The sequence below is a fragment of the Stenella coeruleoalba genome (genome assembly GCF_951394435.1).
Source record: "Stenella coeruleoalba genome assembly, chromosome: 10".
In the NCBI taxonomy this organism is placed as follows: domain Eukaryota; kingdom Metazoa; phylum Chordata; class Mammalia; order Artiodactyla; family Delphinidae; genus Stenella; species Stenella coeruleoalba.
In genome coordinates, this window is record NC_137156.1 from 77,136,848 (window position 1) to 77,153,432 (window position 16,585).

At 42.2% G+C, this 16,585-nt stretch overlaps 1 protein-coding gene across 16 annotated transcripts in view; it reads left to right on the top strand.

Moving 5' to 3' along the window:
- The window catches only part of PTPRG (protein tyrosine phosphatase receptor type G), a 907,646-nt gene that overhangs the window by 293,136 nt on the left and 597,925 nt on the right, over nt 1-16,585 (top strand). Inside the window, exons 1-2 of one of the 16 annotated variants that reach the window (XM_079935462.1) lie at nt 7,329-7,343; nt 11,347-11,451. The exons of 14 other annotated variants lie outside the window; for them this stretch is intronic. The gene's annotated coding sequence lies outside the window, so the exon portion shown is untranslated. Of the gene's footprint in view, nt 1-7,328; nt 7,344-11,346; nt 11,452-13,227; nt 14,927-16,585 lie in introns of those variants that run through there. One more of the 16 variants, XM_079935464.1, reaches the window with a different exon arrangement.

Genomic DNA, 16,585 nt, shown 5'->3' on the forward strand with positions numbered 1-16,585 from the left:
TTCTGAAGTGACCAGAGATGTTTTCTTGATTTTTAAGAGTAGCTCAAACAGAAGAGTTGCCTTCTGGGTTGTGAGGTCTTCCTCGCCTTTCCTGTTTCACACATGGGTGTGTGGTTTCGGGGCAGGGACTAGGGCGTTGTTTTTCCTTCTGTTTCCCTGTTAGGACACTGTGGTCAGCTCTTCTCCGTGACCTGTTGTCAGCATGAAGGCCTGTGCCTGTGTGTGTCCTGCAGGAAGTGGCCGGGCTGTTCTTTCATGGTGAGTGTATTTAGTTTTTCCTTGAAGGATCTTGTTTGGAGCATTTAAGGTCCTTCAAAAATGCAGTCGCTTGAGTGTGAGCTCAGTTTCTCTGAGCCGGTAGGTACCATACTCCAGTGATACTGGGAGAAACACAGGGAACACGTCCAAGTCCAGAGGGGCTCTCTCAGCATGTGACAGGAGCTCCCAGACCTGATTCTTATTGTTGGAAGTCTCACACCAAGTGCTGTGGGACCCGGGAGAGTCGTAAAAGTGGTGGCCTCTGATCCTGCGGTGTTTACAGCTTCGTGTGGGAGCCCAAACTGGACCACGTGAAATCACTTAGGATGGTTTCAAACCCAAGAGTCAACAAATGTGGATTAATATAGATTGCCTGTGAGATTTTAGGGACTTGAGGATTTCAGTTTTATAGTTTTTTGGAGAAGGGTTCCTGGAGTAGTTGAGTTTGGGAACCAGATTTTTAAAGAACCTATAGAGGACAGTGAAGATGGCCATGATTTATGTCACCAGAGGCACCTGGGTGTGAGTCCCTTCCCTGCCATTTACTAAGCCTGGGACAAATTATTTAACCTAAGTCTACTCTCCTGGAGATGATACTCTGTCTCTCTCATTTCTTTCATTCTCTCTGTCTCTGTCTCCCTCTCTCATTCTCTCTCATGAACACAAGAGTACCTACTTACCCCATAAGGTGATTTTGACGATTACATCAGATGGTGCCTGTGATGAGTTGGGCAGAGTGCCTGCACTTATTAATTGGGAACTTGGAATTACTGGAAGCAGAATGTATGTAAGATGGGGAAGCTGGCATGTGTGCACAGGAGTGCTGACGCAGAAGGCTTAGACTAAGACCCCTATTGTGGAGGCCCGTTTCTATCTTTATTTTCCATCTTGTTTATTTCCTTCACCACATTTTATCATCAACTGTAATAAAAATTGTGTACACGTTATCTCTCCCACCAGGGTGTGACCCATGCCTGTCTAACTGGTTGCCAGCACACCAGTGGACACAGAGAGGGCATTTCCTGACAGCCTGGCATCTGATGGTGTCAGGTCGCTTATTGCCATGATCTCTCATTTGGGCTTGGAAGGATTACTTACCTCTTGTTGGACTGTGAGTGGGAACGCAGTCGTTGAGAACAAACACTTGCTAAACGTTCACGGGGGCCATGCTTTGTGGCTGTCTCATTTAATCCTTCCTGCATTCCAGCATGGCGAAGGACCAGCTTATAGTTGTTTAGTAGAAGGATGCATGTATGCGTGTTCACTTTGTGAATGAGGAAGCTGAGCTTTAGAGACCTTAGATATTCAGACTTTGCAGGGTCATTCAACTCAGGAGCGGCAGAGATAGGACTTCAGCTCTTTCTGCCCATGAAGCCCATGATCTTGATGGCTCTGCTACCTTGAAGCAGATGGAGTTGAGAGTTAGTGGAAGGAATGGAAGGAGGTTTTGGTCCACAGCAGCCCCCTGAACCTCTCATTGTTCTTTGTGCTTGAGTTAATAGCCTTTTCGAATTGGCCTGTTCTGTACATCAGGGGCCCCCAACCCCTGGGGCAGCCTGTTAGGACCTGGGCCGCACAGCAGGAGGTGAGTGGCGGGTGAGCGAGCGAGGCTTCATCCACCGCTCCCCGTCGCTCGCATCACCGCCTGAACCATCCCCCCTCTACCCACCCCCCACCACACCCCACCCCCGCCTCGGGTCCATGGAAAAATTGTCTTCCGAGAAACTGGTCCCTGGTGCCAAAAAGGTTGGGGACTGCTGCTGTAAATAGCTGGTGAGGCTCTGGGGACTTGGGTAACCTTAGGTGTCACTGGCGGGGATTCGGAATTGGTACAGCTTCTATGAAAGCGTTAGGCTATGTCTATCACAATTGTACATGCATATAACGGTTGATCCAGCAACTCTGCCCCCAGGTGCTTATCCTGCAGGTGAGCTTCCACAGGTGCAAAATGACTTATGTCAGGGTTATTCTTTTAACAGTCTCTGGATTTGAAGAGGATTAGAAACAACCTGACAGCCCATTAATAGGGGCTGTTTTAATAAATTATGGTACTGCTAAATAATGGCATATGTGCAGCTGTTACAATCAGTGAAGCAACTCTGTATGAACTGATACATATGTTTATCCAAATATTGATATCTATGTTTCCCTGGATATCTTGTTAATTAGGGGGAAAAAAGCAAGGTGCACAACAATACCTAGACTAGGCTGCTTTTTTCTGGGACACTAGCATCTTGGTAATAGGTGTTGCCTTAGGAGGAATCTGGAGGAGGTGAGAGAAGAAGAGGTAGTTTCCACTGTCTATTTTTGGTACCTTTGAGTTTGCCTTTAAAATATATGCATGTGTTATCCATTCAGAAAATTCAATAAAGAAATCTGCCAAAACCAACTAACCCAAAATGAATTAGGTGTTGACCATTAGGACCAAGAAGAAGAGATCATATAAAGTTGACCAGTTAGATAACATCTACATTGACATAAAAGGAAAGATCTTTCTATTTTCCTGTTGAGAGAAAAACACCAGGGAGATTTTCACCAAATTTGGAGGAAATATTGGGGCTAGTTCCACTTGAAAGTCTTTGTATCTGGCTTAATTTGCTTTGGGGGATCTTCAGTGGCACCTCAAATTGGAACGTAGCCATTTGCAAGGTACCCACAGACCCAGGCTTGCACTGGAGTGTGCATGGATTGTCCACGTTAGCTCTGTTCAAGTGACAGCCAACATTTGTTCCTGTAACGATGGTTAATGATTCTTCTGGGCAGGGTGTGGGTGTCTGCCATCCAGATGTGTCTGTCAAGACCATAAACGGACTCTGGGGCTAGACATTAGGGGACCTGGCCTGATCTGACTAGACGTGGCTTTGGGACCCTTCTGTTGGTTTTTTTGTTTGCTTGTTTTTAATTTTTTTTATTGAAGTATAGTTGATTTATCATGTGTTAATTACTGCTGTACAGGAAAGTGATTCAGTTATACATATATATGTATAGATATATACACCTTTTTAAAGATTCTTTTCCATTACAGTTTATCATAGGATATTGAATATATTTCTCTGTGCTATACAGTAGGACCTTGTTGTTTATCCATTCCATACATAACAGCTTACATCTGCTAACCTCAACCTCCCACTCCATCCCTCCCCCAACCCCCTCCCCCTTGGCAACCACCAGTCTGTCCTCTATGTGGGACCCTTTTGGAAGTCACTGGTTGATGTTGCTTTTTTCTCCCAAAGTGACTGCGATGAAAAAAACATGAGATCGTTAACTTTCCTATTTATACAAAAGTATGAAAAAGAATTAGAAGTTAGGAGAGCATGAATTATTTCTTAATTAAGACTTTATAGCTTCATTGGTCGTAGAAATCTTTTTATTGACACATTAGACAAATTCTTCAGAGGCCAATTTGCATTCACTTAGAGAAACATCGGCGGGGGTGGTGTGTACTATGCGCAATACCTGCTCTTTTTCGGGAAATCAATTTGTTAAACAGCTCTCAAACTATGACAGCTTTATGGTAGGATTATGACTTTTTTTGTTTCCATGTCTGCTCAAGGGCTAACAGAAAAAGACAGTTTAATCACATGCCATTATGTTCATAGGGGTGTGGGAAGCCCAGATGAGCTTCCAGAAGTGGAACTGGGTACCCGGCTTTTGCAAGCTGCTTCTTAGCAGAAGTCATTTAAGTACAGCTCCTTGATAATTCGTGGTTTGGAGATGTGCTCACTGAGTCCCTTTCTTCCAAGGGTGTCTGACCTTCTGAGCTGTGGCTGACATCAGTTTCTCTACCTAGGATCCATTCAGGTGGTTGTCAGGGAACGCGTGTCGCCAGGTGGGGATGTTGTTGCCAGAGAGGGTGGCCTCCCCCAGAGTACTCCATATTTTCAGCCAGATTTATATTATTTACAGGGGATTAGGCAAAGACCAGGATTTAGACCTGTGTTGCCCTGGAAAATTGTTTTCTGACCTCGGGCCAAAAAAGGGCTGTGTCCTGACCAACCTAGGAAGCAGGTCCCCAAGTGGCAGTCTAGACTCTGTCTCCAGGAGTTTGTCATCCCAGCTGGGGATCTTTGAGGAATCAGAGCTAGAAAAAGCATGAGCTCATCAGAGGGCCCCTTTCCTCGGCCGCTTCCATCTTTCCAGAGACTCAGAGGCCACCAGCTGTGGAAGCGGTTTTGGGCTTTGTGGGTGATTAGCTGCACCGTGGGAAGGCTCTTAGTGTTTCCCTGAGTCCTGGAGCTCTTCGGTGGATCGGAGCCGTCTAAGCTGGCTCTTCACTGAGCTGGATGTGGGCAACTCTGAGTTAAAGAAAGGAGCCAATGTCCCGTCCTCCCTCTCTGGTGTTTTCCATACCAAAGGACTTAACACTTACGTGTGCAAAATTCAATTGTGAGTGCCCTTGTCAGCTGCTACTTAAAATTCTGTGTCCTTTTCCTGTTTCTGGGTCATTGCCTAGTAAACGGTAAACACTGCCATGTCCTAGCTTTCTTTTTCCTAGGTTATTTTGTGTGAGGCCTGTCAGTAGCAGAATCCGGGGGTGGCTTGACCTTGACTTTTGCCCGCCAAATTCGTGGACCGTCCTACCTCGCTTCTCAGTGCACCAGGGAAAATATCCTAACACTGTCGCGTGTAACCTTTCACTTTACAGAGAAGGGAAAGCTTGAGGAGGTTTGGCGATAGACCTGACTTTGGTTAAGGATCCCGCGCTGGCGAATCAGACCTTCCTCGACCCAGGTGTCCTGACTCCTGTTTGAGGACTCCTTTTATCACAGAATAATCCATCACTCTGGGTTTTATGTTCTAGGAATGAAAATTATATTTACCATTAGCCTAGGGAAAACGTTTTGCAATTCATATTTGGAGCTGCTGTAACAAAGTTAGATCCCTAATGCTAACCAGAAGTGATCTGATGATTGGATTACCTATTTTGGGGGAATGATTCATTTAACTGTCCTCTATCATCATCACTAATAAAGAGTTGAAACCGTATTTATACATTCACATATGTGTGTACGTACACACACACACACACACACACACACACACACATCACGATAGTTTACTGATCTTAGAAAAACTCTAGAAGGATTTTCAACAAGACTACATGCATATTTATGATGGTGTCACTTAAAAGATAGACTCTGTGGCATATATAAAATTCACTTTGGAGGGGACTTTGGGAAAGCACCCCAAATAAACAGGTAATCAGCCTCTTCTAGGGCATCTGAAATGGAATGAGGCTTAATGAGAGGCTGGTGTGACTGCCCAGCTGGGAAGACTGGCTCTCTATGATAGGATGCTGACACTGTAGTGTCCTTGGAATTTTAGGCGCCAAAGCTGAAGTGGCAAAGGCAAATGTTAATTACAGGCATCGATTTGCATTGGATCTGCTTCTCTTTGGGGGCATTTCTGTGTGTACAGGTGAAAGGAGCGTCAGAAATTCTAGTCTTTTCTGTTTATTGACGGTGAATCATTTTCTCAAGCAATGCAGGGGAACACACGAATACGATGATCATAGTGATGACAGAATAGAAGTCTGTCTCATTGTAGAGTGTGCTTATCCTGTCACTGAAATTATTTGATCAGAGAAATTAAGGATTTATCCAGCTTTTGTTTATTTTAGACTGGAAGGGTTTTGGGAATCTCAGTTTGTGTCTGAAAATTCTCCGCTACTAAGTGGGGTGAGTAGAGTTAGAAATAGCGTTCCTGTCAAATGCTTTGGAACGAAAGAACGTCAGTGGAAGGATGTCAGCCAGGCAAGGGGCGTAGCTCCTGCAATTCCCAGTGTGATTGTGATTGTTCTGCTTGCACGTTTCCCCCCTTCCTCTGGGCAAAGTCCCAGCCCTCCCCTGGGTTAGGTGATGGGGGAGAACTTTGCCAGGCTTTGTTCTGGCATTAATCCCAGTCAGGCAGTGGACTTCACTTGTGATAACTTCACCAGCTCTTATTGTTTGCAGGCAATGGCTTTGAATGCAAATGTGGTGGTTTGGGTGGGTGCTGTCACTTTTTGTAAGTGCTGGGGCTTCTTGGTTCTTCAAGGGCCCCTAGACCCAAGAAGGGAGAGAGTTTGAGATGGCAGAGACCCTCAGAGGGGCAGAGTCAAATTCCTTCTGTTTGTTTCAGGGTAACCCATTAACCTGTTCTCTTCAGGACAAGAGGCAATTGCAATTGTCCCTGTGCTTGATGGGGACATGTGTTGCATACAACAGCTGTTTCAGGACCTTGTCGTCCTTGTTTTCCATCTCTTGGAGACCTGAAACATGCAAAGTGGAGGAAATGTGCGGAAGAGTGGGAGGCGGGTTGAACAAATATAAACAAAACCAGGGAAAGCCTGGGCCCCTAAACCACTCAGTGTAATCCTATTTGTGTTTTTTAAGGGGGTGTAAGGACCAGCCTATATATGTATGTGTATTTCTGTGTATGTATTTGTAATCACTTAGAAAAATGCCCAAAAAAGCTGTAAACCAAGCTGTGTTCTTTCAGGGGCATGGAAGAGCATTGGGTAGAAGGGGACGAAGAGTGACCAGCATGCTTCGTTTGGACCTACGTGTTGTCCTAATCTTGTGCAGTGAGGATATATTTATACATTAAGGACATATAAATTCTGGAAAGTATCCCAGCAAGACTAATGCAGTCAGTACTTTGCCTTAGGTCACCATTTGTGTTACCACCAAGAACAGATACAGCATCAAGTATTTCAGGGTAATTTTAATACCTTGAAGGGCAGGTGGGGCTTTCCTAAGATCTGGGAGGTATAGTGCAGTCACATTCAGGACTAATGTTTGGAACCTGACTCATAAAGAATTTACTCATGGGGGACGGAAAAGGGATGTTACTTCATATACAGGTTGAGATAAATACATTATAGGTTATGGAGACTACATACAGTAAGTAGGATGAAGAATAAACATTCCGTGCTGTGTTTACTTTTATTCCTCCTTTCTTGTACATTCCAGTGTTAAACTGTGAATAATATACGATAAATAACAAATGTTCTTCTAGTTACATCTAGTGTCCTCTCTTTAAGGATTCAGCTGCTCTTTGGTGTATGTGGTGCCAATTAATGGTTTGATGAAGAGTTTTGTGCTGTACGTAAGTCACAAATAACATTTTTAAAAATTGAAAACAAGCAATTTTTAAGACACATGGAGTTGAGATTTAGGTGGTGATAAAGAGCATGCCCCATGGTTTTAGACAAATCTGGTCAGGTCTCCCTTTTACAACTTGGTAGTAATACAGCCTTGTATTAAGCTTTCAGCTGGGGGTTTTCAGCTATGAAATGTGATTTAAAAAATCACTTACCTCTGGGCTTCCCTGGTGGCGCAGTGGTTGGGAGTCCGCCTGCCGATGCAGGGGACGCGGGTTCGTGCCCCGGTCCGGGAAGATCCCACACGCCGCAGAGCGGCTGGGCCCGTGAGCCATGGCCGCTGAGCCTGCGCGTCCGGAGCCTGTGCTCCGCAACGGGAGAGGCCACAACAGTGAGAGGTCCGCGTACCTCAAAAAAAAAAAAAAAAAAAATCACTTAACTCCATACAGTTGATGTGAGTAATAAGTGAAGTACTGTACAACAGTGCCCTAACTACAGTTTGTTTCAGTGTTGTTTGATAGCTATTACCTGCTATTACTATGTATTATACTGTGGAAATGATCAGAAGTGAAAAACTCCTGGCAAAGTTGCTACTACTGTGTAAGCACATGTAAAACTTTTCAGTATGTTGTGCATTTTATTCAGTATCTTCACAGCCCTTTTATTAACAGTTGTTTTTATAGCAATAGGATGTGATGTGAGACTAAGAATTTTTATTAATTGGTTGCTATTCCTTGGCATAAAAATGAAAAAAAGATTAACAGTGAAAGAACATTAAAAATGCAATTTGCTCATTTGTTACACTAGACAATTCAGTTTTACGGAGAGGTAGGCATCATGTTAATGTCCAACTATTTAGCAAGATGTATAAATGATTAATACATGAGAAATTCTGAATTTAATACCTGTCCAAAACTTGTTAGAATAAATGATCTTTTTGTTTCCATTAGGTTTTGTGATGGGAAATAATATATTTTCTGTAAAGGAATATTCAAATACTCCTCCTACTTATTACCCATGAGATGTCCTTAAACTTGACAGTGTATTCCTTTTTTGCTAATATATTCTGAACTCTTACGGTGAAATGCCCATGTAATGTGTTATAACTGAATATACATTCATACCTGTATTGTCTGTCAGCCAGGATCCAGTAGATTGAGCAGACATTTTCTTCCCATTAGGTGGCTGGATTTAGTGCTAATTGAACACCAAAAAAAAAAAAGGTTGAGTCCTTGCCCTAGAAAGACGTGCTAAAATAGCCCAAGAAAAGAGACAAAGGTGTAATCTGCTACGGAACCAAGATATTAAAAGCTGTCTGTATTCGGGTTGGGGAGGGAGAGGGGGAAGACACAGTGAAATTTAAACTTTATTTGGGCTCCTGTGTGGAGAGGAGGTAAGAGAGGCAAGATGTTAAAAAGTAAGTGAAGTGTGGGGCTTCCCTGGTGGCGCAGTGGTTGAGAGTCCGCCTGCCGATGCAGGGGACACGGGTTCGTGCCCCGGTCTGGGAGGATCCCACATGCCACGGAGCGGCTGGGCCCGTGAGCCATGGCCGCTGAGCCTGCACGTCCGGAGCCTGTGCTCCGCAACGGGAGAGGCCACAACAGTGAGAGGCCCGCGTACAGCAAAAAAAAAAAAAAAAAAAAAAAGTCCCGTAAGTATTAAAACTGTAGTGAGATAACATCATATATTTATATTGAGTGGCAAGGATCAACATGTTTGATAAAACATCAAATTAATAAGGGTATGGGTTAAAAGTACAGTTGACCCTTGAACAATGCGGAGGATAGGGTCACTGACCCTCACCCAGTTGAAAATCCCCGTATAACTGGCCCGTGTATACCCCATTCTCTGTATCCATGGTTCCTCATCTGTAGATTCAACTAAGTGGAGATCTTGTAGTGCTGTAGTATTTGCTGTTGAAAAAAATCCGCATATAGGTGGGCCCATGCAGTTCACACCCATGTTTTTCAAGGGTCAGTTGTATTCTACTATCTACCGACTGCCGGCCTGTAACCATGTCAGTGGAAATAGATATTTTGTTTAGAAATCTTTGAAAGGCAATCCGTAAGCTTACATAAAAGTGAAAATACACATACCTTTCAGCTCCAAGTTTCCACTTATGGGAATTTATCTGTGGAGAAACTTGCACATCTGTACCAAGGTTTGTGTTGTTGAAAGAAAATGCAGGAATTATTGGAATAGCGTGAAACTTGAAACAACCCGAACATACATAATTGGGATTCTTGCTTGTGACATATTTGTATAATGGTGTAATACGTGTAGCCATTTCGAAGAGAAGAGATGATATGTACGTACTGATTTAGAATGATGATTTCTGATCTAGATGTTGAGTGAAAAAAGGCCATGTATAGGATTGGTAAGATATTGTATTTGTTTTTTTCCCAGTGAGAGGTAGAAGAGGGAACATTCTGGTTCTCTCTGTCTCTTTCTCTCTGTCTCTTTGTCTTACACATACACAGGGTCTTTGGAAGGTGTGAAAGAAATATTGAGGAGTGGGGAGGGACCCCTACTTTTCACTGTCTACTCCTTTGAACTGTTTGGGTTTTTGTTACAGAATACTCCAGTTTTTCACCATTTAAAAAGAAAAATTCCTGCAATTGGCATGAGGCTCCCTGATGTCTTAAAAGCATTGCACTGGGTGGACCCAGTTATATCCAAAGGCTCTGCTGCTTAATTTAGTTTCTAGGTCTCAGTTTTCTTCCTTTGATAAAGAGTTCCTCTGACTAGAGGATTTCTCTGTTCCTTTGTGATCTCTGAAATCCAGTGCCTTGTGAGCCCCGCGTACCCCCTGCATTTGAAGCATTAATTTCAGATTTTACAGTTTGGTTTGATTTGATTTTTTGGTCTCATTTTGTTTTTTGACTTTGGACTATTCAGGAGATTTTTAAAAGTCAGACATTTCTATTAAAGATGTCATGAGTTCTACAGCCAAGATGGCTTGTTCCAGGTTGCAAAGTCATACCTCAGAAAGTACTTTTCTATTTGTCTTGTTTCAATTGTATTGTTTTTACTAAGTCAACAGTAACTGTAATTAGAGATGCTATTGATTATATGATATGCAGAGTTTATCAGTTTTGAGATTAATAAAACACTGTTATATTAAATATACACTAATTTTTAAAAATAAATTTATTTATTTATTTTATTTTTGGCTGCGTTGGGTCCTCGTTGCTGCGTGCAGGCTTTCTGTAGTTGTGGCGAACGGGGGCTACTCTTGTTGTGGAACACAGGCTCTAGGGCACGTCCTCAGTAGTTGCGTCGCATGGGCTTAGTTGCTCCGCAGCATGTGGGATCTTCCTGGACCAGGGCTTGAACCCGTGTCTTTTGCATTGGCAGGCGGATTCTTAACCACTGTGCCAGCATACACTAATTTTTAATCTATACATTCCTGGTTAAAAAATGGTAGAATGAGTGAATGAGTATTATTTTGGTAAGAGGGTGGGAGACAGGGATAAGGAAACGTTTTGAGAGCATTCTGTTGCCGCGTCAAGTGGGGTTGAGTTGATTGGACTATAAACACGTGTTCTTTAAAGACTTTGAGGATCTTTTTTATTTTATTTTATTTTATTTATTTATTTTTTTTGCGGTACGCAGGCCTCTCACTGCTGTGGCCTCTTCCGGTGCGGGGCACAGGCTCCGGACGCTCAGGCTCAGCGGCCATGGCTCACGGGCCCAGCCGCTCCGCGGCATGTGGGATCTTCCCGGACCGGGGCACAAACCCGTGTCCCCTGCATCGGCAGGCGGACTCTCAACCACTGCACCACCAGGGAAGCCCCTGAGGATCTTTTAAGAACAAGCTTCATCACATGGTTCTACTCATGGTGTAGAACCTATAAAGCCCCCCTAATGCTTCTGTGGTCATGATAACGTATTTTTTGTTGTTGTTATTGTAAAGGGCCACACATTGACATCTCAAGTGCGTGGCCATTTAAAAAATTCTAACGACATGTTCATTTCTTTTTTTCTTTTTCTGTTTTTATCAGTAGAAGGAAATTTTATTAACCTGGTTAAGTAGTACCTACCGAATATGTACTACCATCATCATATTCAAGGCCAATGTTAGAACTTTTCCTCTGAAATCAGGAAGGGTAAGAGACTCCTATTATCATTACTACTGTGATCTTCTCCTCCTCCTTTTCCTCCTAACTTTATTGAGGTGTAATCGATATACAAAAAAGCACATGGTCGTTTCTAACGTGAACCTATCCTTGGTTTTATAAGGCTTTCTTGCTGATGGGTTGTGTCATCCAGGAAACACAGAAGGCTGAAAATAAGAAAAGAGCTTTATTTGGGGTCTTAGGAATTGCAGAGACAGATTTGGGTAAAATTGAAAAAGTGTTCTGGGGAAGAGAAAGAGTCATAAAGACTCTTGTCATAGAGCAAAGAGTTATAAAGGCCTTGCTACAATGTTGTTAAAGTTGTCTGGCAAGAATTATGATTGACCTTGATGCAAGAAGGGAAATATTTGTCCTTAAAGGATAGGCTGTCAGGAGTTATTTTAGGGCAAGGGTCGGATAAGTAGATAGGCTGTCATGAGTTATTTTAGGGTAAGGGTCCAATAATTATCTTGAGTTTCTAGAACATTGGGCAGATGTTTTGGGTGCCTGTGTTAAGACAATAAATGGTCAAAGTAGAGTTTCCATCCAGGCTAAGAGGAGCATAAATCATGCTTCCTCAGTGGCCTCCTGGTTCCATTATAGGGAACTTTCTTAGCAATACTGATTCCATTTTGATTTTCCTTTCACAGTTGCACCAAGACGCTTCCTTGTATGTGTACACTATCTAGGAAGCACGACTGGCGTTCTGTGCTCTCTTAAATGGAAAAATACCTTTTCCTGGCTTTTGCCAATGTAGGGCAGCGTGCGAGAAGGTTTTTATCTTTTTTCCTGGGAAGTGTTTTGAAAAGTTAGCATGTTTATTTTTCATGCTTCAGTTGGGTTTTGGTTGATCTTGGAGGCACACCTGTTTTTGAATACTGCCTGCTCCACTGATGTAGCCTTGCAATCTGAAAGTCCCTTCAACTTCCAGCTTTAAATTTTTCATCTATCCAGTGGGGATGTGACAGGGCTGCCTTCATGGAGTTACTGGGAGGATTGACTTGACCCATGTAAAGTGGTCATGACACAGTGCCCAGCACATGAGAGGGATATGGCCAGTTAAGATTGATCAGCCACCACCATCATCATCATCTTCTTCTGTAAAGGGCCAGATAGTGAATATTTTAGTCTTTATGGGCCATACTGTCTCGGTCACAACTACTCAACTCTGCCCTTGTAGCAGGAAAGCAGCCAGAGATGATACGTAAATGCATGGATGTGACTATTCCTAGTAAAATTTTATTCTTAAGAACATTTATAAAACACTTATAAAAACAGGCTGGATTTGGCTCACATATAATATGTAAACAAACATAGCTGTGTGCCAGTAAAACCCTACTTACAGAAACAGGCAGATTAGATTTGGCCCATGGGATGTAGTCCGCTGATGCAGGAGTAGTTCTCAAACCCTTTAAACCCTTTTCATTCTTAAAAGTTAAGGAGGACCCCTAAGAGCTTTTGTTTATGTGGGCTATATCTATTAAAATTAAAATTTATCAAATTTATTATGTATGTATTATTATAAAATTATGTATTATGTATAAAATTTATTATGTATTAAAATTTTAAACTGAGCTATTTAAAAACTATTAAAGCATGAAAATAACACCAATAAAACCATTGCATGTTAACATAATATTTTTATGAAAAGCAGCTATTTTCCAAAGCAAGAAATGTTAGTGGGAAGGTTGACATCGCTTTACATTTTTGCAAATCTCTTTAATGTCTGGCTCAGTAGAAAACAGCTGGATTTCCATAACTGCTTTTACACTCAATCTGTTGTGATTTTCCAAGCTATGTAGTTTCAGGGAAACTCCTAGTCTGTCTCCTGAAAGTATCTTGGGGCCCCCAGGGGGCCATTTTGAGACCCGTTTGTTTCTCAAAGGATACTTTGAGAATCCTTGTTCTATTGACATCGTTAAGAGGAATTAAGTTAGGTATTACTTTATAAATGCCAGCTGATTTCTCTATTATTTCCAAGTTCCTTTGTCCTCTTATTCCGAGCTAGAAGGGAAGGTTGCAGGGTTTTCCCCATATTTAGTCATGTGGTAGGAGTTTATGATAGCGGGTTTGCTTTATTTTCTGAAATGATTGTCACCTTAGCTTAAAGCTTAAATTGTCTGCCGCTGCATCAGAATACAATTTTGCTACTGTAGAGAAACAAAAGCCAGGAGATAGTCTGAATTCATTGGAGTAAAGAGAAACAAAAGAAGGGAGCTTCAGAACAAGAAAATGCCTCTGATGACAAAGAAACTTCAAAGAATGATTTGCATAAAACTGAAACACTTGCAAAGCTCCAAGTAAATAAGGTTAAATACAAAAGGACACTCAACCCTAGAATGGCTGCTTTTGAAATTACTTTTCAGGATTTTGAAGAACAAATGTTTTATACTTAAGTGTTGAGGGCCCTTGAACTCTAGGGCAAAGATACCTGGAATTCTGGATTCTTTGGGGAGGAGATTGTATCTCCTTGGTCCTCTTGCAATTGATCCTTATTTAGTGAACAGGTGGCTTGGAAAACCTTGAGATTTTGCATACCTATTGTATCCTTATTCCCCTCTGCACCCCCTACCACTCAAGGATTTCCTTGTGCTGGTAACACTTGACTTTTAAACTAGGAAATAAGTTGACTCATGCATTGCTAAAACCATTCTGTGAGATCTTAATGTAATCCTGTATATGTGAGATTTTCCTTATAAAGGCAAAATGACTTTATCTAGAGTACGTTTTGTTCACAGATATCTGTGAGTAAATAGATTGGGAATGAAACTACAAACAAGCTGAGAACGTTCAATGGCGAAGTTTCTTGTAGCCCCGACTAGATAGGAATGATTATTAAAGTAATTCGGCACAGGGCTAAAAGCTTGTACCTAATTGCCTTTTCTTTATATTTAGCTTAACTTTAAGGGAAATTTATAACTAAATTAGGCTCAGTGAATTCCCTGGTTGCCTACTTTTATTACCCATTTTAACATATTTCTGCTTAAGTTACCTCTTATAGCAGCGATATTTGGGTGAGAGTATGACTGTGCCTTTAGGAAATGGTGAACTCAACTGGCTTTGGAGGTTGAACTCCAGAGCTTCTCAAAACAAAAACAAAGGCAACAAAACAATCCTGTGTTGTTCCAGAATGTACTTTGGGTTTTCTCTTCTGAGTGTGGAAGGATAAATATCGTCATTTGCTCAGACACATGTTTAGCTGTGTCACTTCTGGTTCTGTGTAATCTCCCCTTCCTCACTTGTTATATCTGTGCCTTGTATTCCCCTTTGCCTCGGTGAATCTTAAATTGGACGCTTTTCTACTTCACAGGAAGTACATGTAAAACATGCTAACAACTCTGGGGGAAACTAGTGCGCATTGTATTATTAAAGCTCCAGCTGTAAGCTTTGCCTCCATCCAGGTCACAAGACCCTGCCATGTGAGCAACCCCAGCAATTAGCAACGGAGTGAAAACAGTCTAGGAGGGTAAGGCTACTGGTTCTCTGGAAACACATGTAGTGGGAGATTTAGCTTGCTATTCCCACCTACCCCCGCCCCCCTCGCTTGCCCCTCGGTCTGTTTACTGCTGGCTGCATGTTTCTCCCTGTATATTCATGGCATCCTCCACCATCGCACCATATGAGCTTTTTCCTCCGGTGATTAATCAGGCTGCTTCTGGGCAGTCTGATTCTTTGGGGACTGCGTTTCCTCGTGGCCTTGTCAGGACACGTAGGATAGCAGCGTGAGAGTTCTCCCACTTGCACCCACTGCTAACAAGGTGTCTGACAACTCCTCAATAGCACCTTGGATGCGGGACAGGGGATGCAGTTGGAAGAGTACTGGTTCATTTTCACATCTCTGGTAGGTCTGAGTTGGAGGTGGCCCAGGTCACATTTTCTTATTTATGTCGCATCTCTAGTTGCATGTTATTATCACAGTCATATTTATTCTCTTTTTGTGGGGTTTTTTTGAGCCAAAAGGTAGGGGTTTAAAAAAACCAAAGCCCACATTCAGTGGCTAGTTCTTACTGCTACAATGTATTAATGATGAGAAATAAGTGCAGAAACATCTTTAAGAATTGTTCTCATCATAATGATGATAGAAATACAGCAGCCTGTGTGTTCTGAGGCATTGTGCTAAGATTTCACCTGTCCTTTTAGCCTGTTCACAATTTTACCACCACTTGATGAGAGCAGGGGCTATTGTCACCTCCATTTTAGAGATGAGGAATTTGAGGCCCAGGGAGTTACGTATCTCACCTTCAATATCTCAGGTAATAAGTGACAGAGTTAGGGTTTTTTCTTTTTACTTTTCTTTAAACAATTAAAAGTTATTTTGGTAATTGAGTTAGAACATATGTAAATTAATATGCAAATTAATTTATGTATTAGTATGTAACATTGATATTAACCATAATTTTTAATGTTAAGTATCATAGACAATGTTATAAATATATAACAAAATAAATATCACATATTAGTTATAATATTTACTATATGTATGCACACGTTTTAAGTGTGTGGCTGGATACATTTATATTAGATGAGTTACTGTTTTCACCTGAGTGATCACCTTCCAGATAAGATACAGACCATTTGCAGCTTCCCAGACACACCAGTCATTCCTTCCTACCCCCAACCAAGTAACCACTGTTGTGATTCCACTCACCATAGATGCATTTGCCTGTTCTAGAACTGCAGACAAATGGAACCACATGGTACGTCCTCTTCGGTGTCTGACTTCTTTTGCTCAGTATAATGTCTGTGAGATTCATTCGTGTTGTGTGGGGTACTTTGTTCTTTAGTTTCCATTGAATATATGTATATACGACAGTTGACCTTCTTTCCTATTGCTAGACCTTTGGGTTCTTTCCGCTTTTAGGCTTTTGGGAATCAACTGTAAAGAACATTCTTATATATGCCTGTTGGTGCATATTCGTAGGCAATTCCCTTGGGTTCCTACCTTAGGGAATCATAAGGTGGGGGCAGAGCTTGGATTCGAACCTCGGTCCTTCATCCTCAGTGTCTTGGCACTGTACCACTGCCCTTTGCTGCCTCCCAGCGTTTAAAAATCTCCTCGGGTGATGCAGTTCTGGTTGTTCTGGTGAAAGCTCAGTGGACTGGTCCTTCGAGATGTGAGAAGACA